Genomic DNA, 24,895 nt, shown 5'->3' on the forward strand with positions numbered 1-24,895 from the left:
CCGGAGCCCAGCGGGTCGAGGCTGTGGTGGCCGGGAGTGGCCACTGCACTCCAGTCTGGGCGACAGAGTGAGACTTCAACTCAAAATAAATAAATAGCCCCTCCCTGAATGTTCTTTTCACCTCATAATTCAAGGAGTCTGTTGGTAGGAGTGAGAAGGCAGGCTGCACAAATCTTGGAGGACACTTTGAGTTTAATTTATCAGGACCTTCCAGAAATGCTTTAGCCAGTTGCTGAATTGCTCTTCTGTCCTGCCTTTGGGTGGCAGTGGCAGATTTGGGAATGAGCAGAGACAACATACTATAGCAGAAGAGCGCAGAGTTGACGTTGGGGCAAGGTACTGCCTGAACAACTTATTAGCTGTGAGACATGGCCAAGTTGCTTCATCTTGCAGGGTCTTCATTTCCTCACAGGAAGCCATCACTCTAAATGAGTTATCACAGACAACTGAATACCGCTTGTTCTCACTCCTATGTGGTCAGTAAACACTGGGCACACATGGGCACAAGAATAGGAGCAGCAGACACTGGGCACTGCTAAAGGAGCAAGGAAAGGAAGAAGGGAGAATAAAAGATGCAAAAATCACCCATCGGGTACCATGCTCACCATGGGCGGTTTTGGGAGTCAGAAGCCCGAACTTCACACTCACTCAATATACCTCTGTAACAAATCCTCAACTGTACCCCCGATTCTAAAAAAAAAATTTTTTTTAAATCAGCCAGATGTAGTAGCTCATGCCTGTAATTCCAACACTTTGGGAGGTGGAGGTGAGAGGATTGCCTGAGCCCAGCCTGGGCAACTTGGTGAGACCTTGTCTCTATAATAAATCAAATAATAGTCGGATATGGTGGTGCACGCTTGTAGTTCCAGCTACTTGGAAAGCTGTGGTGGAAGAATCACCAGAGCCCAGAAGGCCAAGGCAGCAGGTATGATTCTGCCACTGCACTCCAGCCTAGACAACAGGGTGAGACTCTGACTCAAAAAAAAAAAAAATTCAGTGACAAACCCTACCTCGTGACATCAATAGGCAATGAGATCATTTGACTGATACAACACTGGAATACTTGTGTGTCAAACACTGTGCTAAGCCCTGGGGATATAGATTTGAGAAGATAAAAGTCCTGCCCTCAAGCAGCGCAGAATCTAATAGGAAAGTCAAATATGTAAACCTACCTAGTAAGTGTGATTATGGACGCATATTCAGTAGCAGTTCTCAAGATGTGAGATACATTATCATTCATAAGGAACTTTCCAGATTACACACAACCACTCCTAGAAACAGGGTGCAAGACCCACTCATTCTCACTTCTTTAAAACTACAACTACACAAATGCAGAAACAGAAAATCAAATACTGCATGTTCTCACTTGGAACTGGGTATATACAGACATAAAGATTAGAACAACAGACACTGAGGACCCTTAAATGTGGGAGGGGGCGAGGGTTGAAAAACTATCTATTGGGTCCCATGCTCACTATTTGGGGGATGGATTCAATAGAAGCCCAAAGCTCACCATCACGAAATACCCATATAACTAACCTGGGCGTGTGCCCCCAGTGTTAAAAAACAAAGTGCTACCACACGTATTTAGCAATGATAGGCATGTGGTTTAAGTCAACTATCTGCCATTTTCACAGGGGTAAACTCGCATGTAATCCCTTCCTTCTCCAGACTCCCAGAACCTCTGCTCCACATAATATCCTTAGGCAAAGTGACTCACCACCTAAACTTCAACTTTTACTTGCTTGCCAATGACTCTGAAATCTGTAATCTTTGGTCCAGATTGCTCTGCTGAGCTCCAAAACAACTCTCTTCTGGTTAACAGTTATCTCCTGGATGATCCACAGTTTCCTCTCTTGAAATGAAATCAACACTGAATTCTGTTGATAGACCTATTCCTCCCTTATTCCTCAATGTAGTGACCGACACACAATGTGCCCAAGCTAACTCTCTTGGAGTAATCTTAGATTCCTTCTATCCTTTGCACCATTTTCAGTCAGTCACTATATCTTATAAGTGCTGTTTCTAAAATACATTATATATATCTCCAACTCTTTATTCCCACTGCCCCAATCCTGATTAAGATATTTTATAGTTGTTTTGTTTTGTTTTTAAGTCAGAGTCTCACTCTTGTTGCTCAGGCTGGAGGGCAGTGGCATGCTCACAGCCACTGCAGCCTCGACCTGCTGGACTCAGGCGATCCTTCTGCCTCAGCCTTCCAAGTAGCTGGAACTATAGGCACACATCACCATGCCCGGCTAATTTTTTTTATTTATTGTAGAGATGAGACCTCGCCAAGTTGCCCAGACTGGTCTTCAACCTGTGGGCTCAGGCAATCCACTCACCTCGGTTTCCCCAAGTGCTTGGAAGGCTGAAAAGGAAGGATCACCTGAGCCCAGCAGGTAGAGGCTGTGGTGGCCGTGAACGTGCCACTGCACTCCAGCCTGGGTGACAGAGTGAGACTCCAATTCCAAAAAAAACAAAAAGTTATTCAGTGACCACATATGGAATACCTATGATGTGTCAGGCACCAAACCAGTTACTTAGGTTGCAATGATTAACTTGAGTTGAGGAAATTACAACATAATGAGCTTTGGGCTGTTATATATGCATTAAGTATTGTTAGAACATGGACCTATAAGAGCTTGTGACTTGAAGGTTGAGTAGGACCTTGATAGGCTGTGGTGGGCTGCAGGAGGAGATGCAGGATCCCGAAGTTAAAGCAAGAGGCATGATGTTTTAGAAGTGCAAATTGTTCATTGACACAGGAGTATAGGGTGCTAAGTGGAGGATGACCAAGAGAGCATGAGTGAAGGGCTAGGGCAAAGCATTCAACATGCATTCATTCATTCATTTTTATGTTCATCAACAAATAATTATCAAATATTCTTTCCAGAGTGTCCTATTAATTCTGTCAACCCCAGGAAGTTCATGGCTTAAGTCAAGAACTTGAAAGTTGCCTGTGAGTAGATGAAGATTCTTTTTTTTGAGTTGGAATTTCACTCCTTTGCCCAGGCTGGAGTGTAGTGGTACGCATACTCACAGCCACCCCAGCATCAACCTTCTGGGCTTCAGCAATTCTTCTGCCTCAGCCTTCCAAGTAGCCAGAACTACAGATGCAGGTACCATACTCGGTTATTTTTTTTTTTTTTTTTTGAGTTGGGGTCTCACTCTGTTGCCCAGACTGGAGTGCAGTGGCCGCTCCCCGTCACCGCAGCCTTGACCTGCTGGGCTCCGGCGATCCTTCCACCTCAGCCTTCCAAGTCGCCAGAATTACAGGCATGCGCTACCACACCCGACTGATTTTTTTTTATTGTAGAGATGAGGTTTCACTGCCCAGGCGAGTCACGAACCCACGGGCTCAGGAAATCCACTCACCTCAGCCTCCCAAAGGCGCGGGATTACAGGCTGAGTCATGGAGCCCGGCTCTATTTTTTATCTTATTGTAGAGATGAGGTCTCACCAAGTTGCCCAGGCTGGTCTTGAACCTGTGGGCTCAGGCAATCCACTCATCTCAGCCTCCCAAAGTGCTGGGATTACAGGCTGAGCCACCGAGCCCGGCCAAGTAGATAAAGAGTCTGAGAGAATTCTTCGTTAGTCTCTTGCTTCTTTCTGCCCAGCCTCTACTCCCAGACCTCATAACCTGCCTTTATTTATTTATTTATTTTTGAGTTGGAGTCTCACTCTGTCACCCAGACTGGAGTACAGTGGCTGCTCCTGGCCACCGCAGCCTCCACCTGCTGGGCTCTGGCGATCCTTCCGCCTCAGCCTTCCAAGTAGCTAGAATTACAGGCATGCGCTACCACGCCCAGCTGATTTTTTGATTTTATTGTAGAGATGCGTTCTCACTGCCCAGGCGGGTCTCGAACCCGCGTGCTCAGGCAATCCACTCACTTCAGCCTCCCAAAGGCGCGGATTTCAGGCTGAGCCACCGAGCCTGGCTGAGATGTCATCTTTTAAATGAATTAGAATGAAAAAGAAACACATTTATAAGGAAAAAAATGCTTCAACAGTTGCACAGAGGCCTCTTTGCTACTGTAAATATTTAGAACAGGAAGGCGCACATGGTTTAAGTCAACTCACTGCCACATTCAGTGTGTAGTTTTCACATTTCAAACTCTCCGTGTTCAATCATTACTTCTGTACTGTCAGTCTTTTCTTTTGTGTATGTGAGTTTCTCCCTATTAAATAAGCCTCTCTTTTGGAAGAATTCTTAAAGCAATGACTATAATTACAACCCAAAGCTGAGGTGGAAAATGCGATGATGTGACAGCTTTTGTGATAGGAAGGGTGGAGAAAGAATGAAAGCTTATAATTTTCTCTGAGATGTCTTGAAGTCTGACATCAGCCCCACCCTTATGATGTAAATGTACAGTGACCTGAAGTTTCAGGAGAGAATAAGCCAGAAAGACACCACCAGTCAGCAAGCAAGAAAGACAGCACAATGCTGAATTCTCTACGACTTCTTTAAAAGAAATAGTCTAGAATAAGACTTCCCAACATCTTGGATTATGAAGGTCTCTTTATAACGTCAAATATTTTTGGCTGGGCCCAGTGGCTCATGCCTGTAATCCCAGCACTTTGGAAAACAGGTGAGAGCCCAGGAATTCCTGAGCCCAGGAATTCGAGCCCAGCCTGGGCAACTTGATGAGACCTCATCTCTACAATAAGTAAAAAAATTAGCCAGGTGTGGTGGTGCATGCCTGTAGTTCTAGCTATTTGGAAGGCTAAGGTGGAAGAATGGCCACAGCCCAGCAGGTCAAGGCTGCTGTGACCATGAGTGTGCCAATGTGTTCCAACCTGGGCAACATGTTGAGTGAGACTTCAACTCAAAAACAAAAAACAAAAAAACTTCTCATTTCTCAGTTGAAACAAGTTGTTCTTCTTGTACTCACTTGATGAAAAACATAATGATAACAAGCAACTGATTTATTACTACTTTCAAATAAATTATTTTGCTTCCGCAATCACAATAGTATTTAAAGATACCTGAAAAACATAATAGCACACATGTTTAAAAATTAATGAAGCCGGGCTTGGTGGCTCAGCCTGTAATCCCGCGCTTTGGGAGGCTGAGGTGAGTGAAGTGCCTGAGCCCGTGGCTTCAAGACCCGTCTGGACAACTTGGCAAGACCTCATCTCTACAATAAATCAAAAAAATTAGCCGGGCGTGGTAGCGCACACCTGTAGTTCCAGCTACTTAGAAGGCTGAGGCGGAAGGATCGTCAAAAACCCAAAGTATTGAGTTTGTGTTTGTATACGTTTCCTATTGCCCCCATAAACAAATTACCACAGACTTAATGACTTAAAAACAACACACATTTATTATTTTACAGTTCTGGAAGTTAAAAGCCTGAAACAGGTATAGACTCAAAGTAAAGCTGTTGGCATATTTCTTCTGGAAATTCTAGAAGAAAATCTGCTTCCTGGCCTCCTCCAGCTTCTAGAGACCAGCTGCATTCCTTGACTGTGGGTCCTTCCACTGCCTTCAAAAGCAGCAGTGTAGCACCTTCAGATCTTTGATTCTGGAGGCCAGGAGCGGTGACTCAAGCCTGTAATCCCAGCACTTTGAGAGGCTGAGGCGAGAGAATTACCTTGGGTTCGAGACCAGCCTGGACAACTTGATGAGACCTTGTCTCTACAATAAATAAAAAAATTTAGCCAGGTGTGGTTGGTGTGTGCCTATAGTTCCAGCTACTTGGAAGACTGAGGCAGAAGGACTGCCTGAGCCCAGCAGGTTGAGGCTGCAGTGACTGTGAGTGTGCCACTGCACTCCAGGCTGGGTGACAGAATGAGACTCCGACTCAAAAAAAAAAAAAAAAAAAGTTCTTTGATTCTGAACTCCGCCTTACGTCTTATATTAAGAACAGCTGGTTAGCAACCTGAATTCCTCCTGGACACATAATGTAATACATATTCACAAATTCAGGGCATTAGGACAAGAACATCTTTGAGAAGCCGTTATTTCTTCCACCACGTGGTTCTCAGGGGCAAAAAATTAACCACGCCTCATATTAGTATCATGTGCTTTCTTTTTTTATACTCTCACTTTTGCAAGTGGAGAATCATTTTATAAGTGAACAAATGAAGACCTAGCTAGGCAGTCTGACAATTAAGTTCACAGTCTGACAATTAAGTTCACGGATGCATCCCAGAAACATTGCTATATACCTCATTGCTGAATAGTACTATGGTCACCTTTGAAGTAGTCCCCTAGGGAAGCTATGCACTGATGCCAGTGCCTAGTCTACCCATCAAAGCAATTTTGGAACTGTTTTTCTGGAATGTCTACCAGAGCTGTCATCGTATTACCCTTGATGTCCTGAATGTCATCAAAATGTCTTCCTTTCAATATTTCCTGTATCTTTGGATAAAGAAAAAAGTCATTGGGGGCCAGATCAACTGAATAGGGAGGGTGTTTCAATACAGTTATTTGTTTATTGACTAAAAACTCCCTCACAGAAAGTGCTGTGTGAGCTGGTGCATTGTTGTGATGTAAGAGCTCCTGCAGGACCATTTTTGCACACACCTTTCTCATGCCAAGATTTTCAGTTAAAATTGTTCCATTTCTCTATTGATGTTTATTTGGTCTCACAGTCAGCAGATGATTTTGATGCACAATTCGATGAATTTTTGCAATGTTTAGTCAGTTCTCGTTATTGGCCATCCTGACCTCCTTTTATCAGTGATACTTTCTCTCCCCTCAGAAAAACATTTAATCCACTTGTACACTGTCATTTTCTTCATGGCATTATCCCCATAAATAAACTTGGACTAAAATGTTCCTGATTTCACTTCTACTCTTGCCAGGTTTAGCAAAAAATTTAATGTTTGTTCATTGCTCTAATTCATGCTCCGACATTCTCATGACAGCACACAAAAACAAGTAACAATAATGAATGCCACTCAGCAAGACACTGCCACATATCCACACGAACACAGCTGTGAGACACTGATGACCCAGGTTATGAAACTTTATCAAGTTGTTTGCGCAGTGCTGCTAAAATAAGCACAGAGTGGCATGTTCACAAACTTAATTGTCAGACCTCATATGTGAAGGACAACATCATTTTTTCAATTGCCTCAGAGTACTCCAAATATATCTCATTGGTTCCTTATCTCACCCTTCTGCAATTACAGTAACCCCTCCCCCCATTTATCCACAGGGGATACCTTCCAAGGGGATACACTCCTAGTGTTTGGCTAAAACAGAGAATAGTACCAGACCCTTTGTACACTGATTTTTTCCTATATGTACATATCTATGACAAAGTTTAATTTATAAATAAGGCACAGTAAGAGATTAACAATAATAACATAGAACAACTATACTAATATGCCATAATAAAACTTAGGTGAATGTGCTCACTCACTCTCTCTCTCCTTCTCTCAAAATACCTTATTTTACTGTACTCACTTATTTCTGAGCAGCAGTTGGCCAGGAGTGACTGAAACTGCAGAAAGTGAAACCACAGATTGCGGGGGGAGAGGGCCTACCTTATTTGTTATATGCCTGTTTCACCACCTCAAGGCCCAAGGGGAGTCATTTTGTGCTCTGTGCCTTAGGAGTTAAGGAAGATGAAAGAAAATAACATTTATTAGCCACTTGTTTTGTTCATCCTGTGCCAGGAACTCCATATGTGCTTTATAATTTACTCTTCTCCATACTCGCATGTGAGTCACCTTGGGCCAAAGATCCTGTATCTCACAAATGAAATTCACACTAAGACCCACTTGACTTCAAAGACAACCTCCTTTTCCTGTTTCCCATGGGCCAGAAGACCCCTCAGTGGACTTCTGTAGAGGCGGTGTGGGCTTTTGTGTATGAGGATCTGAAATCAAGCCTTGTAGAAACAAGGAGCAGCAGTATTAATACTGTTGTTCTTTGTTTGTTCATTTGTTTCTAAATGACTCGTGACTTTCTAATAGAGAAAATGTTTTTGTTTTTGTTTTTGTTTTGTTTTTGTTTTTGTTTTTGTTTTGGTTTTGTTTTTTTTGAGTTGGAGTCTCACTCTGTTGCCCAGACTGGAGTGGCTCCACCTGCTGGGCTCCGGCGATCCTTCTGCCTCAGCCTTCCAAGTAGCTGGAACGACAGGCGCGCGCTACCACGCCCGGCTGATTTTTTGATTTATTTCAACCCTAGTTTAGTTCCACTGACAGTGAGGGTGTGTCTTAATCAATTCCCAGCCTCTCTCAGCTGGTTTATTTTAGAATGAGCAAGTTGGAGTAGGTGACCTTTAAGTTCCCCTCTGTCATTTGAGACCTGCTGGTGTCCACAAATATTAGTGAAGAGCTGAGACTGGAATACAGGATTCCTGTGTTTCAATAGGACAGCTTTTCTGATTATTCCTACTAAGTTTGTGAAGTATTCAGGTTTAAGACAGAACTTTGAAACCAGAAGTAAATGATCAAGTTTATATCTGTATACTTATATGTATTGTGGCCAAGTACACTATGACACTTAAAAATAAAACTGTGGTTTTTTGTTTGTTTGTTTGTTTTGAGTTGGAGTCTTACTCTGTTGCCCAGACTGGATTACAGCGTCACCCTCATGGCCACTGCAGTCTCGACCTGGTGGGCTCAGATGATCCTTCTGCCTCAGTCTTCCAAGTAGCTGGAACCATAGAAACGCACCACCATGCCTGGCTAATTTTATTATTATTATTATTTATTGTGGAAATGAGGTCCTGCCAGATTGCCAAGGCTAGTCTCAAACCCCTGGGCTCAAGCAATTCTCTCACCTCTGCCTCCAAAAGTGCTAGGATTTAATATTTCAAGGATATAGTGAATTTCCTTGAACTATTTTCATTGTTTTTATAAATTAAAAATTATGAAATAGTTCAAAATATTTTCAAAATGAGAAATAACATGCCACTCAGGTATTCAATACCCAGATTTAACAAATGTTTTCGTTATACAAATGTTTGTATTATGCAATATCTATAAAATCGAGGTTCCCTAATCCTATATTTCTTCTCACACTTCCCAGAGGAAAAGTTACTATCCTGAAGTTGATATGTAATTTTCTATTCCTTTATTTTAATATACTTATTTATATCTATAAGACATTTATATATGTTGTCTGGCTGAGCGCGGTGGCTTAGCCTGTAATCCCAGCACTTTGGGAGGCTGAGGCAAGAGGATTGCCTGAGTCCAGGGGTCAAGACCAGTCTGGGCAACTTGGTGAGACCTCATCTCTACAATAAATCACAAAAAAAAACTAGCCAGGCCTGGTGGCTTGTGTCTGTAGTTCCAGCTACTTGGAAGGCTAAGGTGGAAGGATTGTCTAAGCCCAGCAGGTGGCTGTGGGCTGCAGTGGCCGTGAATATGCCATTACGCTGTAGCCTGGGTGACAAAGAGTGAGACTCCAACTCAAAATAACAAAAAACAAATGTTGCTTTGGTATGAAACTTATATAAATAGAATCATACAATAAAGATCATATTGATACTTGACTTTTTTTTTTTTACTGAATGTTTTGATTTCAAGATTTATTCATGTTAATATGTGTAGGCTTTGTTTATTCATTTTAATTTTTGTGTTATATTTTATTGTACGATCATAACATTTATTTTCCCCTGTGATGGTAAACTTAAATTTTTTTAAATATTTGGAGCAATGCTTTAATGGACGTTTTTCCTTAAACCCATTTCCTTGTCCCTGTGGGCTGGAGTTACTGATGGTATCACTTCTCAAATTATGGACTGTAGTTCATAACCAGTTAAGGACAGAAATTGAGGATAATCATTTAGAAATTTTAATAGCAATCTAAGCACTTTCATGTCTATTGAATCTAATAATAAGGACTATTTAGACTTGTATTTTGTAAGTTTGTTTTAATTTTTAGTTATTAATTCATTTTTATTCTATTCCAATCTGATCCCTAACAGATTGGAATTTTTTAAGAATTTGGATTTTCATTATAGACAGTTTGAAACTCTGTGCATGGTTTCTATCTGGAAGTAAAATTTCTGGCTTGGTAAATAGGTACACCTCTAGCTCTAAAAGATAAATAAACAAATTATATTCCAGAACTGTCAAACCAATTTTCATTTCTTTTCCTTTTTTAAAGACAGGGTCTCATTCTGTTGCCCAGGCTTGACTGCAGTGGCATGATCATAGTTTACTGCAGCCTCAAACTTCTGGTCTCAAGAGTCCTCCCACCTCAGCCTCCCAAGTAGCTGGCACCACAGATGTGTGCCGCCACACCCAGCTAATGTATATTTACTTATTTATTTTGTAAAGACAAGTTTCACTATGTTACCTAGCCTGGTCTCGAACTCTTGGTCTCAAGCAATCCTTCCACCTCAGCCTCTCAAAGTGTTGAAATTATAGGCACAAGCCACTATGCCCTGCCCCCAATCAATTTTCGATCTAATCTGCAAAGTATGAGTTTCCTTTTTTGAACAGCTGCATTATCAGACTTTTTAAATCTCTCTCAATATGATAACTGTGAAATATTTTATTTTCATTAGCGTTTCTCTAACGAATAGGTTGAATATCTGTGTGCTTACTAGGTTCCCAGCTGTCTGAATTTAATAGGACAGATTTCTCAGTTTGCAGGTGTGGGGAAAATATGTCTTTAGAAATCTAGCTAGGGGAGGTAAAGTATTATAACAGGTATAACTGGTTTTGAAGAGGAGAAGCCTGGGAACAGCTAGTTTTGACTTGATGAAGGACAGGAAAAGCTAGTTGTAGCAAATGAATACATAGGTAGATACTTTAGTGGATACATGTCTTTCCTGGTATTTTGGTTTGTGGGCAGTCCTTCAATCATCACCATTAAGACACTTAATGGAGTAGCTTTCACTGAGAACTCTGTACCTGTTATCCAGTTCTGATCATTGATGGTTTTCTGGTGCTAGTGAGATCCAGAGCACAGGCTGAGTGCCTCCATGAGCTGTGTTATTTCCCATGCTCTGACCTCTCCTTCCTTAAGTCTTTGGAGTTGGGTGAAGGGAGAACTCTGAAAAAGCTGTGAGGATGTGGACGATTGTACCAAAAAAGCAAAACTAGTTAGTTGGGAGAGGGAGTGATAATGTTCCATTTGTTGACTAGGCACTCCCTTCCAATCTACCCTACCATCAGCCTCAGAGATTTTTTTTTTTTTTAATGCAACTGGAACCTAAGCTTCCATGCTTAAAACCTCTCCTGATCTTTCTAACACATAATAAGTCAAAAATATTTGGCATGGACTTCTACTTCATCTCATCCTTCCTTCCTCCAAGTCTATCATATAGAAGTGCTTGGAGAGCCCCGATGAATGCGAAACTGTTTCACATTTTCTTTCTTTCTTTTCTTTTCTTTTTTTGAGTTGGAGTCTCAGGCCGTCGCCCTGACTGGAGTGCAGTGGCATACTCCCGGCCACCACAGCCTCAACCTGCTGGGCTCTGGCGATCATTCCGCCTCAGCCCTCCAAGTAGCTGGAACTACAGGTGCACGCCACCACGCCTGGCGAATTTTGATTTATTGTAGAGATGAGGTCTCGCCAAGTTGCCCGGGTGCCACTTTTACTCCTCGCCTCAAGATGCTTCCTTTTCACAGGGTACCTCCTTCTCGCTTCTGATTGGCCTGGAGCATCCCTCCTCATCCATAACTCAGCTACCCAGCCTCTCCTGGGAGAACTGATTATTCCTCTTTGTATGCTCTACTGAGTTAAAATTTCAAAACACATCCCCCTTTGTAAAATGAAATTTTATTCAAGATGCAGAGTACCGTGAATTATTGCAAAAAGAACTGCTGTTGTAACCATCACCCTAGTCAACAAATAGAACATTATCACTCCCTCTCCCCACTAACTAGTTTTATTTGGGGGTACTTTATATAAATGAAATCATAGAGTTGCGCTGTGTTTGACTTCTTTTGCTTAATGTTATATTCATGAGATTTATACATGCTGTCAAATATAGCAGTTCATGCATTTTCATTGCTGTATATTATCTCATTTATGACTACACCACGTGTTGATATGTTTTTTAAAACCGTGAATGAACATTAGGATTGCTTCCACACTTACCCATTACAAGTAATGCTGCTTTGAACTTTCATACACGTCTTTGGTATGCATGCATTTTTGCTGTATATATATCTAAAAGTGCAGGGTCATAAAGTTGGTTATATTCAAATTTAGCAGATAATTGACAGATTCCCAAAGTGGTTGCATAAATTTATACTCCCCCAGCAATTTTGCTTGTAATTGGCTTTTTAATTTGAGCTATCCTTTTAAGTATGCAGTAGTATCATATTGTAATTTCAATTTGAATTTTCTCTGATAACTAATCAAATTGAGCATTCTTTCATATAATATATATTTATTGGTCATTTAGATATTCTGTTTTCTGAAATGACTGTTTATATTTTTTTTCTTCTTCTTTTCTATTAGGTTATCTGGACCTTACTGATTTTTTAGGAGTTCTTTATAACTTTAATATGGTCCAGCCTAACAGTATTTCCAGAAAACCCACAGAATCATAAGAAAAAAAGGATTGTTATTTTAAGCCACTTAGTTTGGGGAGTTTGTTACAGAGCGATAGATAAGCAGAAAAGTAGACAGGGGCTGTTATCTAAGGGAACTGGTTTATCACTTGATCTATCAGAAAACCACACATTTTTTTTCAAAGAATTGTATCAGCTTAGGTTGAAACTGAGATAGTTCAAAATGAAAAGAGGCCTCTAGGTTCTCAAACTTCTATGGGGAGAAAGCAGGTTAAGAGAGTTTCTCAGTGGCAAATGGGACATTTCTAACAAAAATGGCAGATGTCTCAGAGGGAAGAGGCAAGAGTCCCAAGGGTAGAATGAGGAGCCAGGGAGAACCACTCCCAAGTAGCAGGGTTGGCAGCATGGGCACAGCGGAGTTTGGAGTTATGATGGACCAGTGACTGCTCTGTGTCTCCTATTCACTTTCTAATTTTGAATGCAAGTGTCTATTTTGTTGATCTTATCCCTATCTCATGAATGTATGGTGTGTGTGTGTGTGTGTGTGTGTGTGTTGGGGGTGGGGTGGGAGATAAGTTGTCTTTGTAATTCACAATCTGCACAATTCAGTATCTGTACCCAAAGAACCATACCCAAGGCATTGTACCAGAAGGAACACATCTGAAGAGCCTCATCTGAATTTGAACTTGATTTAGATGACAAGATACTGGACTTTGAGCTGATGCCATCATCGGATGGGGTTTTGGGAGTCTAGAGGGAGGTAAGTATAAGTGCATTTCACCTGGAAAGAATGTAAATCATTAAAGACCAGAATGTGAACTGAGTAGCTAACCTCCAAAGATGGCTCTCAGTGAACCACACCTCCTGCTATACATGCCCACATTAAATCTGGGTTCACTTGTTGACTTTCTCTAACAATTAAAATGTGACAGAAGTGATATCATGTCAGTTCAGGGCAAAACTCTTAAGAAGGTCAAGCAGCTTCCACTTTTGGGATACCCAGGCTGCCATATAAGAAGTTCAGTTACCCTGCTGGAAAGATGATATGGAAAGACTATGTCAAAAGAAAAAAATTCCTGGAAAACATGAAAAGAAAAATAAGCCCAGTCTTCACTACACCCCAGTCAAGCCTCAGGTACCCATAGAATCATGAGCAATGATAGAATTATTGTTTATTTAGGCCACTACATTTTGGAGTGGCAACAAAAACCAACATTATAATAATATTAATCCATTTCATGAACACGGTACATTCCTTCATTTAGTTAGATCTTTTTAAATTTCTTCCAGTAATGTTTTGTAGTTTTCTGTGTAAGATGGCCTGCACATTTTTAGATTCATGCTATGATGTGATTTTTGTATGTTGTTGATAAATAGTATAGTATGATCAAAATTTTATTTTCTGATAGGTTGTTATTGGTATATAAAAACCTAATTATGTAGAGAAACCAAACAAATGACTTTGCTTATTGACTATGTATGACATTGAATGACCTTGTTAAATTCTCCTGTGAATTCCAATAGTTTATCTGTAGGCCTTTTGGATTTTTTTCTATATATACAATTACGTATGAATAATGACAGATTTATTTATTTATTTCTTCCTTTCCAATCCTTTAATAAGTCTTATTGTTTTATTTCTTTTTAAAATCTTGTTTGCACTGGCTGGGAACTATAGTATAACATGGAACAGAAGTAGCCAACTTTGTCTTGTTCCTGATTTTAGAGGAAAACTTTCAATATTTAACTATTGATTATGATGTTTCTGGTGGGTTTTTAAGATACCTTTGTGAATGCAAAAGTTTCTTATTTTAAATGAATACTGAATTTTATCAAAAGTTTTTCGCATCTATTAAGATGGTCATATGATTTTTTTCTTTTATTATATTACTGTGGTGAATTACATTGATTTTTGAATTTAAAATCAATCTTACATATCTGAAATAAACCAGCTTGGTCATGATATAGTATTCTTTTAATCTATTACTAGACTTGATTCTTATATTTATTTATTTTATTTTAGAATTTTTGCAATGTTCATAAGAGAAAGTGGCTTGTTATTTCTGTTTTTGTATGTTCTCACCAGGTGTGAGGATTAAGGTCATGTTGGTCTTATAAAATTATTGAGAAGTACTTTTTTCTATTCTCTGAGAAAGTTTGTGTAAGGTTGATGCTACTATTTCTTTAAATGTTTGGTAGAACTCACTAAAGAAGCACCTAGAATGGAAAAAATTTTAATTACAGACTCTGTTCTCTTCATAGACATAGGACTATTGAAATCCTTCTATTTCTTATACTGTTCATTTCGACACATTGGAATTTTCTATATAATTATCTATTTTATCTAAATTTTCAAAGTTCTTGGCACAAAATTGTTCACATGGACATTTTAGGATCTTTATAATGGTTCTTTTTTCATTCCTAAAATTATTTCTTTGCACATTCTCCACTCTGTCTCTCTCTTCTCTTGATCAGACTAGCCAGGTGTTTGTCAATTCAAGTCTTTTTTTTTAAAGACACAATCTTGGATTTGTTCATCCGCAGTGTATGTTTGTTTTCTACTTCATTAGTTTCTAGTTTTGTTGTCTATGATTTACCTTCTCTACTTTCTTTAAGTTAAACTTTGCCGTTCTTTTTCTAACTTCTCAAAATAAATGGATACTTAGATAATTCATTTCATTTTTTCTACTTAAAAGCCTAATACTTGTTTATTTTAAACAAATATTATGGTCTAATACTTGTTTAAGCCTACAAATTTTCCTTGAAGGATAGGTTTGGATGCAGACCACACATTTTGATATGTCATATTTTTAATATATTAAATTTTAAAATCTTCTAATCCCTATTGTGATTTTTGGTTTGCTCCATTGAGTTATTTAATAGTGTATTATTAATTTCTAAAAATGTGGGGTTTTGTATTAGCATTTTTGTTATTTATTACTGGTTTAATTACATGTGGCCAGAAAACATATTTTGTATTATTTCAGTTCCTTGATGTTAAGAGTTTTTTTTTTTTAATGGTTAAGCATATGGTCAAATTTTGGGTAATGTTCTATATGTGCCTAAAAAAAATTATAGTCTGCGGTTCTTGTGTGCCCTTTTCAATGTGTACATATAAATTAGATCAAGTTTGTTAATTATGCTGCTTAAATCCTTCCATCCTTACTGTTTTTTGTCTTTTATTTCTATTAATAGCCTTCACTGAAAGAGGTTGTTAAAATCTCCCATTATGATTATGGGTTTGTCTGTTTCTCCTTGTAGTTCTAAAAATGTTGTTTTATATATTTCAATACTAGGTTACTAGGTGGCACTTACGTCCAGTTTAGGTTACACATGATACTGAAAAGCCAGAGTGATAGGATTCCAAGGAACCACTGCTATGGTCTGAATGTTTGTTTCCCCAAAATTTACATGTTGAAACCCTAACCCTCAAGGTGATGATATTAGGATACGGGACCTTTAGGAACTGATTAGGCCATGAGTGTAGTCTCCTCATTAATGGGATTAATGCTCTTATAAAAGAGACCCTAGGGCCGGGCTTGGTGGCTCAGCCTGTAATCCCGTGCCTTTAGGAGGCTGAGGTGAGTGGATGGCCTGAGCCTGCGGGTTCGAGACCTGCCTGGGCAGCGAGACCTCTTCTCTACAATAAGTAAAAAAAAAATCAGCCAGTCATGGTAGCACATGCCTGTAATTCCGGCTACTTGGAAGGCTGAGGCGGAAGGATCGCCGGAGCCCAGCAGGTCGAGGCTGCGGTGGCCAGGAGAGGCCACTGTACTCCAATCTGGGTGACTGAGTTAGACTCCAACTCAAAAATAAATAAATAAATAAAAATAAATAAAAAATTGAAAAAAGAGACCCTAGAAAGCTGCCTTTGTCCTTCTGCCATGCATGGACAAAATGAGAAGTTGCTGACCATGAACCAGAAAGTGGGCCCTCACCTGACACAGAACCAGCTGGGGCTTTGATTGTGAGAACTCCAGAACTGTGAGAAATAAACATCTGTTGTTTATAAGCCACCAGTTTATGGTATACAGTTGTAGCAGCCCAGATGGACTGAGACAACCACTCTACCAGGCGGGCCTGAGGGTGAAGTCATCGGAGACAACATGGAGAAGTAGAAGGATTACTAGCCTTGAGATCTCACATCACTCAATTTTGATCTGTAAGAGCTAAAGAGTATCTTTTTTTTTTTTTTTTGTAAGTTGGAGTCTCACTCCATTGCCCAGACTGGAGGGCAGTGGCATACTCACAACCACCCCAGCGTCAACCTGCTGGGATCTGGTGATCCTTCCACTTCAGCCTTCCAAGTAACTGGAACTACAGGTATGCACTACCATGCCCGGCTAATTTTTAAAAATTTATTGTAGAGATGAGGTCTCGCCAAGTTGCCCGGGCTGATCTCAAACCCGCGAGCTCAGGCAATTCACTCGCCTCGGCCTCCCAAAGTGCTGGGATTATAGGTTGAGCCACCAAGCCCGGCCAAGAGTATCTCTTAGAGGCTACGGTCTCCCTGTGGCTTGGTACATGCTTAACACATGCCTGCCCTGGGGACTTGCATTTTTCATTGCCTTTCTGGTGCTGTCTTCTAGGAAAAGCACATGAAATGATACCTGGCACACAGTGGTTATCACAAATGCAGGAAAGAAATGCTGTACATTCAAATGTAAGAAGAACTCCACAGAGAGAGATTAGGATTCTCCTGGAGAGAAGCTGCTTTGCATGGGGTATGCAGAAGATATAGCATAGTCAAGTAGACAAAGGCACAGAGCTGTGAGGGTGACGGCTTCTCCAGACACATCACAAGTCCAGGGTTCATGTAGGAGAATGGTAGGTGGTAGGCAATCAGGTTACAAAAATAAGTCAAGTAAAGGGCCATGAGGACCAGGCAAAGGATTTTGGACTTTGCCTCATGCTCTTCCTTCCAGAGTCTTGCCTGACTGACTTCCTTACTAGACTATACAATTCTGGAAGACAAACCTAGAATGATGCTCTGCACGTAATGTGCAAGCAGCATTCCATTTATTGGTGATTCAGTGCTCAGACCCTGGGGTGAGACTGTCTGGGTTCAAGTCCTGCCCCATTCCTTCCTGACTGTGTGGCTTTGGGTAAGGTACTTAAACTTCTCCACACTTCTGCTTCCTTATCTGTGACAAAGGACCAATGGAGGCACCAGGTTCGCTGGGTAGTTGTGAGGATTCAATAAAATTTCCATATAAGGCACTTGATATACAACTTGTCACAAAATTTTGTATAATCAAGCAGCAACGTGGCATTGACCAGGATTCTGAAGGATGGGGTGATTGGGGTGGCAGGAAATCATACTTGCATGATTCTCTAACAGTTAATTTTCTCTACAGATGTGTTTCATAGGCAGTTAGCATGAAACTGAGCATGTTACTATCAAGGACTGGAAGAGACTTAGCTAGAGCAAGTACAACAATACCCGAAATGCAATGTAGATGCATCAGGAAGCTTTTCAGTTTCAGTTTTGTGTTCTAACTTGTTCTTAAATGTGTATTAAAAAAATTTTTTCCCGGGTGTGGTGGTTCATGCCTGTAATTCCAGCACTATGAGAAGCTGAGGTGGGAAGGCTGACTGAGCTCAGGAGTTCAACACCAGCCTGGGCGATGTAGCAAGACCTATCTTTTACCAAAAAAAAAAAAAAAAAAAAAAACTGGGCATAGTGGCAAGCACTGGTAGTCCCAGCTACTCAGGAGGCTGAGGTGGAAGGATCCCCTGAACCCAGGAGGTTGAGGCTGTGGTGAGCTGTGATTGTGCTGCTATACTCTGGCCTAGGCAGCAGAGTGAGACTCTGACTTAAAAAAAAAAAAAAAAAAAAGGAAAAAAAGACCAATAAATAAAATAGATCAAACCATTTTTTAAAAGAATTTGACAGATGGGTAGAAGCAACACCATTACTGAGAAAAGTTACTTGATAAATTGTAATATTGCAAAAAGTCGCTTCGTTTGTGGCACCAAGATTAAATCAAGACAGTGTCCTGTGAAAACATAACTATGTTAGGATTCTCCTCCCACTGGATGTTTTTCATGTCTAAGTTTTATGTTTTCAACACTCCTCTTTAGATCTATTTTCAGTTGCTATACAAACGATTAATGAAAATAACTCCATCTAATGTAGTTAATGTCTCAGAAATATATTCCATCCTAGAATTTATAAAAAACTAACTTCCTATAGCAAGGCCTTCAAGACAATAAGTTAAAGAAAATAAAAGCATAGATGTCTAAGGATAAAAAAACTGAAATTTTAATTTTGATATTGTATATTTAGTATGCATTTGGCCAATGAGTGTCTACTTAAAAGAAAGCATGCGCAGCAGCCTCTGTACTAATGGTAGGAAATTACAAAGTTATTTAAAATATTGAATTAATGCAAATTAAGGTGGAAATGTCAGCATTGTTCACTTGGAACAGAGAAGAATACCTTACTCTTGATGTGCTCATTTTCTCTCTAATCCAGTCTCAGTGATATTTTCTGTTGCAACACCACGGACCAATCAGTTCCCTATTTAAAACTCAGCTTTCAAATAATCTGTAAAACAAAGGAAATAATACTATTTACCTCCCATGATCATTATGAAAATGAATTGAAATCAAGTAAACAATCATTTTAAAACTATTAAGAGCATGCAGTTATTAATCAGTGATATTATGAAGGAAAGACTATGACATTTTTGATTTCTTCTTTTGAGACATAAATATATATATGAATGCATACATGTGTATATATTTGTTGTCAAGTTGGAGCAGAGCTCTATAGATCTATACATGACAAAAATGTATGAAAATTTGACAATTAAGTCTGGAAATTTTTCTAATAACATATTAAGCATTTACTCTCTAAAACCATCATAGCAAAGTGTGTATTTATTATCCCAGAACATAATCAGTGGTTATGTGAATGAGTACAGACAGGATGGCATAAAAACAACAGGTGCGAGAACTCCCAGATAGTCTCATTAATTGCAGAGGCTCTAAGGATTTGGAGCAAGAGGTCTCAAATACCCCGGAAGCAGGTGTTCTAGATATTCTGGTGGCTCGTGTGGGCACTTAGGCGCATGTGATGTGGTAGATGACAGCTTGCTTGAAGACAAGGCTGAATGGGACAGCTGGTGAGGGGATTAGGGAACTGGAGGGCTGAGGTCGGAGAGCAGAGAGGGGAGGATGAGAGCCTCAGCAGAGCCTACTCTGAAAACGATGGTTTCCATATTCTTGGGACCCAATGTCTGCTCTGGTTACTCACTCAGGCCCTCTGTCCTTCTTCATCTGAACCACAGCCTGCTTTCTGCCTGGGTCTCTCATGGCAGATTCCTCCTTCTTGTTTAGAATTCAGCCCAGTGGCTACTTCTTCATGGAGACCTCCTAGTCTCCATCCTCTAAATCTATTTAAATTTCTCTGCAGTTTTATCACCATCTACAACCGTGTTACTTAATCATCCATTTACTGCTCGCCGTGTGCTGCAGAAGGTGAGTTTTCTAAGAAGCAGTATACCCACAGTTTCTGGGTCATAAGCATACATTAAATCATTGATGAATGAATGAATACATTACTCTCCAAGGACCCCTTCAATTGTACAATTTTCTACTCAATTAAGTCCCTCAAAAAGCATTGAGTTTATCCTGTATTCTCCCAAGCATCTCGTTGTCTGTTTTTGAGTTAGCAGTATGTTAGCTATGGCTAATTCTACTCAGTGTGTCAACCAGCTAATATGGCCACCCTTTCACATAACTAAGATTTAACCTCGTTAAGCATTGCTTTGTGTCCTCTTTCTGACAAGTGTATAGAAGAACATACCTTTCTAACAATATAGAAAAGGGTAGAGCCTTCCATCATAAAACTTAGACACTCTGGATAAATTATAGCCGCTATACTTTTAAACGCGTAACTGAGCTTACCAGATAGGATGAGAAATATTCAGAAGCTAAAACTGAAAAGTAACTGAAAGACAGTGTGGCACTGAGAAGAGAAGCCTGTGGTTGCCCTGAAAGGAAGCAGGAAGCAGGAGACCGTAGCTCAGAGCCTGGGTGCAGACGCATGGTGAGGTGGTGGATGAAACCCAAGTTCCACATGAGGCTGGGAGGTCACCAACCAGAAACTCTCAAAGGACTCCATTTTCTTTTTCTTCTTTTTTTTTTTGGAGTCAAAGCCTCACTCTGTCGCCCAGGCTGGAGTGCAGTGTCACGCTGCTCACAGCCTCAACTTGCTGGGCACAGGTGATCCTTCCACCTCAGCCTTCCAAGTAGCTGGAACTACAGGTGCATGCCACCATGCCCAGCTATTTTTTTTTATTTATGATAGAGACGAGGTTTCACCAAGTTACCCAGTCTGAGCTCAGGCAGTCCTCTCGCCTCAGCTTTCCAAAGTGCTGGGATTACAAGCTTGAGCCACTGTGCCTGGTAGGACTCCATTTTCTTTTTTTTTTTTTTTTGAGTTGGAGTCTGATTCGGTCTCCCAGACTGGAGTGCAGTGACCGCTCCCGGCCACCGCAGCCTCAACCTGCTGGGCTCAGGCGATCCTTCCACCTCAGCCATCCAAGTAGCCAGAATTACAGGCATGCGCTACCACGCCCGGCTGATTTTTTGTAGGATGAGGTCTCGCTGCCCAGGCGGGTCTCTAACCTGCGGGCTCAGGCAATCCACTCACCTCAGCCTCCCAAAAGCGCGGGATTACGGGCTGAGCCACCGAGCCGGCTCAATGCGTTCTTTAACTTTGAGGATATGCAAGGGATCACCCAGCACTTTGTCGTCTGTCATGTGGATGCCCTAGGCCAGCAGGAAGGTGCACCCCCTTTCCCAACAGGGTACCAGTACCCCACAATGAATGAACTGATTGAAATACTGCTTCCTTCTTACCCACCTAGGTCTGAAAAGCATCATCGGGATTGAAGTTGGAGCTGGAGTTTATATCCTCAGCAGATTTGCACTTAATCATTCAGAGCCATGTGGAAGGCCTTGTGCTTATTAACGTTGACCCTTGTGCCAAAGGCTGAATTGACTGGGCAGTTTCCAAGCTCTCAGGTCGGACAACCAATGTTGTGGACATTATTTTGCCTCATCACTTTGGACGGGAAGAGTTGCAGACCAACTTGGACCTGATTCAAACCTACAGACTGCATATTGCCCAAGATATCAACCAAAAAAACCTACAGCTCTTCTTGGGTTTCTACAATGGATGCAGAGACCTGGAGATTGAAAGACCCATACTGGGCCAAAATGATAACAAATTAAAAACATTAAGGTGCTGTACTTTACTGGTGGTGGCTGAGGCTATGGTTGAATGTAATTCCCACCTGAACCAAATAAATATAACTTTGCTAAAGACAGCAGATTGTGGGAGACTGCCCCAAGTAGTTTAGCCTGGGAAGCTCACCAAGGCCTTCAAGTACTTTTTGTAGGGAATGGGAGACATACCATCTGCCAGTATGACCCGGCTCACCCAGTCACGGATCCACTCAACCTCGAGTAGCATTAGCTCTGGAGAAAGCCTCTTTAGACGGTCTGTCACCAGCAATCAGTCAAATGGAACTCAAGAATCCTGTGATTCTCCTGATGTCCTGGACAGACACCCTATGGAGATGTCCTGCTGAGTAGATGCTCCTTCCCTGAACCATGCAAGTCCACCCTTCTTCAAATGACCACTCCATAATATAACATTTCTTCCAGTAAGTTGGCCTCTACTATCTTTAACTCATGCATGACCACTGAACCTCTCTCTAGTAGCCTGAATTTATCATTCTCTCTGCCTACCCATCTCCTGTATATACCAAGAACCATCCATGCCATTACTGTAACATTCCAGGATCTTAGCTGATCTGAGCTCCATATCTTCTCTTGCCAGCTTTTTCCTGTGCTCCCCCAACTATGTATCAGATAAGATTCTTTATAAAAATTGAATTAAAAAAGAAAAGAAAACACAGGAGATACCCTTACAGAAATCGAAGTAGGCAACCAATTCCTGATCAAAACCCCAGGTGTCCATGCCATAAGAGATAAGATAGACAAGTGGGACCTCATTAAACTGAAAAGTTTCTGCAAAGTAAAAGAAACCATCAAAAGAGCAGGGAGACAGCCCACAGAATGGGAAAAAATATTTGCCAACTGTATATCTGACAAAGGCCTAACATCCATGGTCTACAAGGAACTCAAATGTATCAAAAGGGAAAAAGCAAACAGTCCTATTAAAAAGTGGCAAAAGGCATGAATAGATACTTCTCAAAAGAAGACATACAAGCAGCCAACAGACACATGAAAAAGCGCTCAGCCTCACTAATCATCAGAGAAATGCAAATCAAATCCACATTGAGATACCACCTAACTCCAATAAGAATGGCCATCATTAATGAAGCAAAAAACAACAGATGCTGGAGAGGATGCAGAGAAAAGGGAACGCTTCTACACTGCTGGTGGGAATGCAACTAGTTCAACCTCTAAGGAAAACATTGTGGTGATTTCTAAAAGAATTAGAAATTGACCTTCCATATGATCCAGTAATGCCCCTACTGAAAATATACCAGGAGGAACTCAAAGCAGTCTACAAAAAAGATACCTGCACATGCATATTTATTGCAACACTATTCACAATAGCAAAAACATAGAACCAACTTTGCTGCCCATCAAAACTGGACTGGATAAAATAAATGTGATACATATACACAATGGACTATTACTCAGCCATAAAGAAGGACAGACATATGGACTTTTCAGCAACTTGGACAGATTTAGAGTCGATAATACTCAGTGATCTATCACAGAAACAAAGAACAGAGTACCCCATTTTCTCACTCATAAGTGTATCCTGAACATTTACCATAATACTATAAGAAAGGAATTGGCAGTAGTGGGATACTGCTGGGGTTGGGGGGACATGATATCAATAAGGATACCTAGTCTCAAACCAGGCAAAGTGGGCACCAAAGGGAGGCCTAAACTTTACCTGTACAGGCCGGGCTCAGTGGTTCAGCCTATAATCCCAGCACTTTGGAAGGCCAAGGCGAGTGGATTGCCTGAGCCTGTGGGTTCAAGACCAGTCCGGGAAACTTGGTGAGACCTTGTCTCTACAATACATCAAAAATTAGCCAGGCATGGTAGCTCATGCCTGTAGTTCCGGCTTGGAAGGCTGAGGCAGAAGGATCGCAGGAGCCCAGCAGGTCGAGGCTGCGGTGGCTGTGAGCGTGCCACTGCACTCCAGTTCAGGCGACAGAGTGAGACTCCAACTCAAAAAAAGCCCACAAAAAGACAAAACAACAACAACAAAAACTTTACCTGTACAATGTTTACATGTATACCAAGTCCTGAATTATACTCCACATATTTAAAATAAAATAAGCCGGGCTCGGTGGCTCAGACTGTGATCCCGTGCCTTGGGAGGCTGAGGTGAGTGAATTGCCTGAGCCCGCGGGTTCGAGACTGGACTGGGCAACTTGGCGAGACCTCATCTCTACAATAAATCAAAAAATTAGCTGGGCATGGTAGTGAGCACCTGTAACTCCAGCTACTCGGAAGGCTGAGGCGGAAGGATCGCCAGAGCCTAGCGGGTCGAGGCTGCGGTGACCGAGAGTGGCCACTGCACTCCAGTCTGGGCGACGGAGTGAAACTCAAACTCAAAAAATAAATACATAAATAATAATAATAATAAAATATATATTTAAAAAATTTTAATAAGCACACACAAAAAAACCCAGGTCTTTGCTCCTCCAGGCTCATTCCTTCTTTTAAACCAATCTGAAAAAAATTGTATCTGAAAACAAATGTATTTTATGAAAACAGCAGCTGCTTGATTAAAGCAATAAGAAATCGCTCTGAGATCAGGAAAGCAAATGAAAACAATGATATTTCACATCGGTAAGTATTGTCAATCTTCTGTTTGAAGAAAGTCCACACTGTGAAGGTTAAGTTGGTGATGGAACCGAGTCCTAGAGCAGGGGCTGACTTTTCCAAGAGGAGCTTGACCATGCTCATCCAAAGGCAGCCTTGACTGGGGCATGGTCCCAGGGAACTGAGAAGGTATTCACCTGTTTACTTGTCACTGCTAGGAATTAAAACCTTAAAACATCCTTCACTGCAGCGCAGTGTGCCTCAGGACCCCACTGTTGGTCAGTCGAAAAGGTGGGAGGCAGAAGGGCCAACAGCTTACTGAGAATTCACTCATGGAAGATTCTGCACTGAATTGGCAAGGAAGGAAAAGGAATTGGGGAGGGGGGACTCTAAAAGGTGAAGGAATATAGCAAAGGCTCAGGGCTGACTCTATTCAGATTTTCAGCCTCAAAAACCCACATTTTAAAGTGGGAACTACTACGTTTGACCTTCTCTTATCTCACAGCAAGATTAAAGAGTAAGCAGGAAGTGGATCTTTCTAGATTCTTTGACAAGCACCAGATGGTTGCATTAGAGTCTCCCAAACACAAAGTTGTATTCTCTCTCTCTCTCTCTTTTTTTTTTTTTT

The 24,895-nt window shown here is 41.0% G+C and overlaps 1 pseudogene across 1 annotated transcript in view; it reads left to right on the forward strand.

The window, feature by feature from the left end:
* The window catches only part of LOC103262316, a 61,252-nt pseudogene extending 38,923 nt beyond the window's left edge, over nt 1-22,329 (forward strand). Inside the window, exons 2-3 of the transcript XR_002482074.1 lie at nt 19,856-19,920; nt 21,133-22,329. The product of XR_002482074.1 is annotated as a protein NDRG3-like (transcript). The remainder of the gene's footprint in view (nt 1-19,855; nt 19,921-21,132) is intronic.
* The last annotated feature ends 2,566 nt before the right edge of the window (nt 22,330-24,895 follow it).

Source organism: Carlito syrichta, unplaced genomic scaffold (assembly GCF_000164805.1).
Source record: "Carlito syrichta isolate Samal-C Ts95f unplaced genomic scaffold, Tarsius_syrichta-2.0.1 Scaffold304445, whole genome shotgun sequence".
In the NCBI taxonomy this organism is placed as follows: domain Eukaryota; kingdom Metazoa; phylum Chordata; class Mammalia; order Primates; family Tarsiidae; genus Carlito; species Carlito syrichta.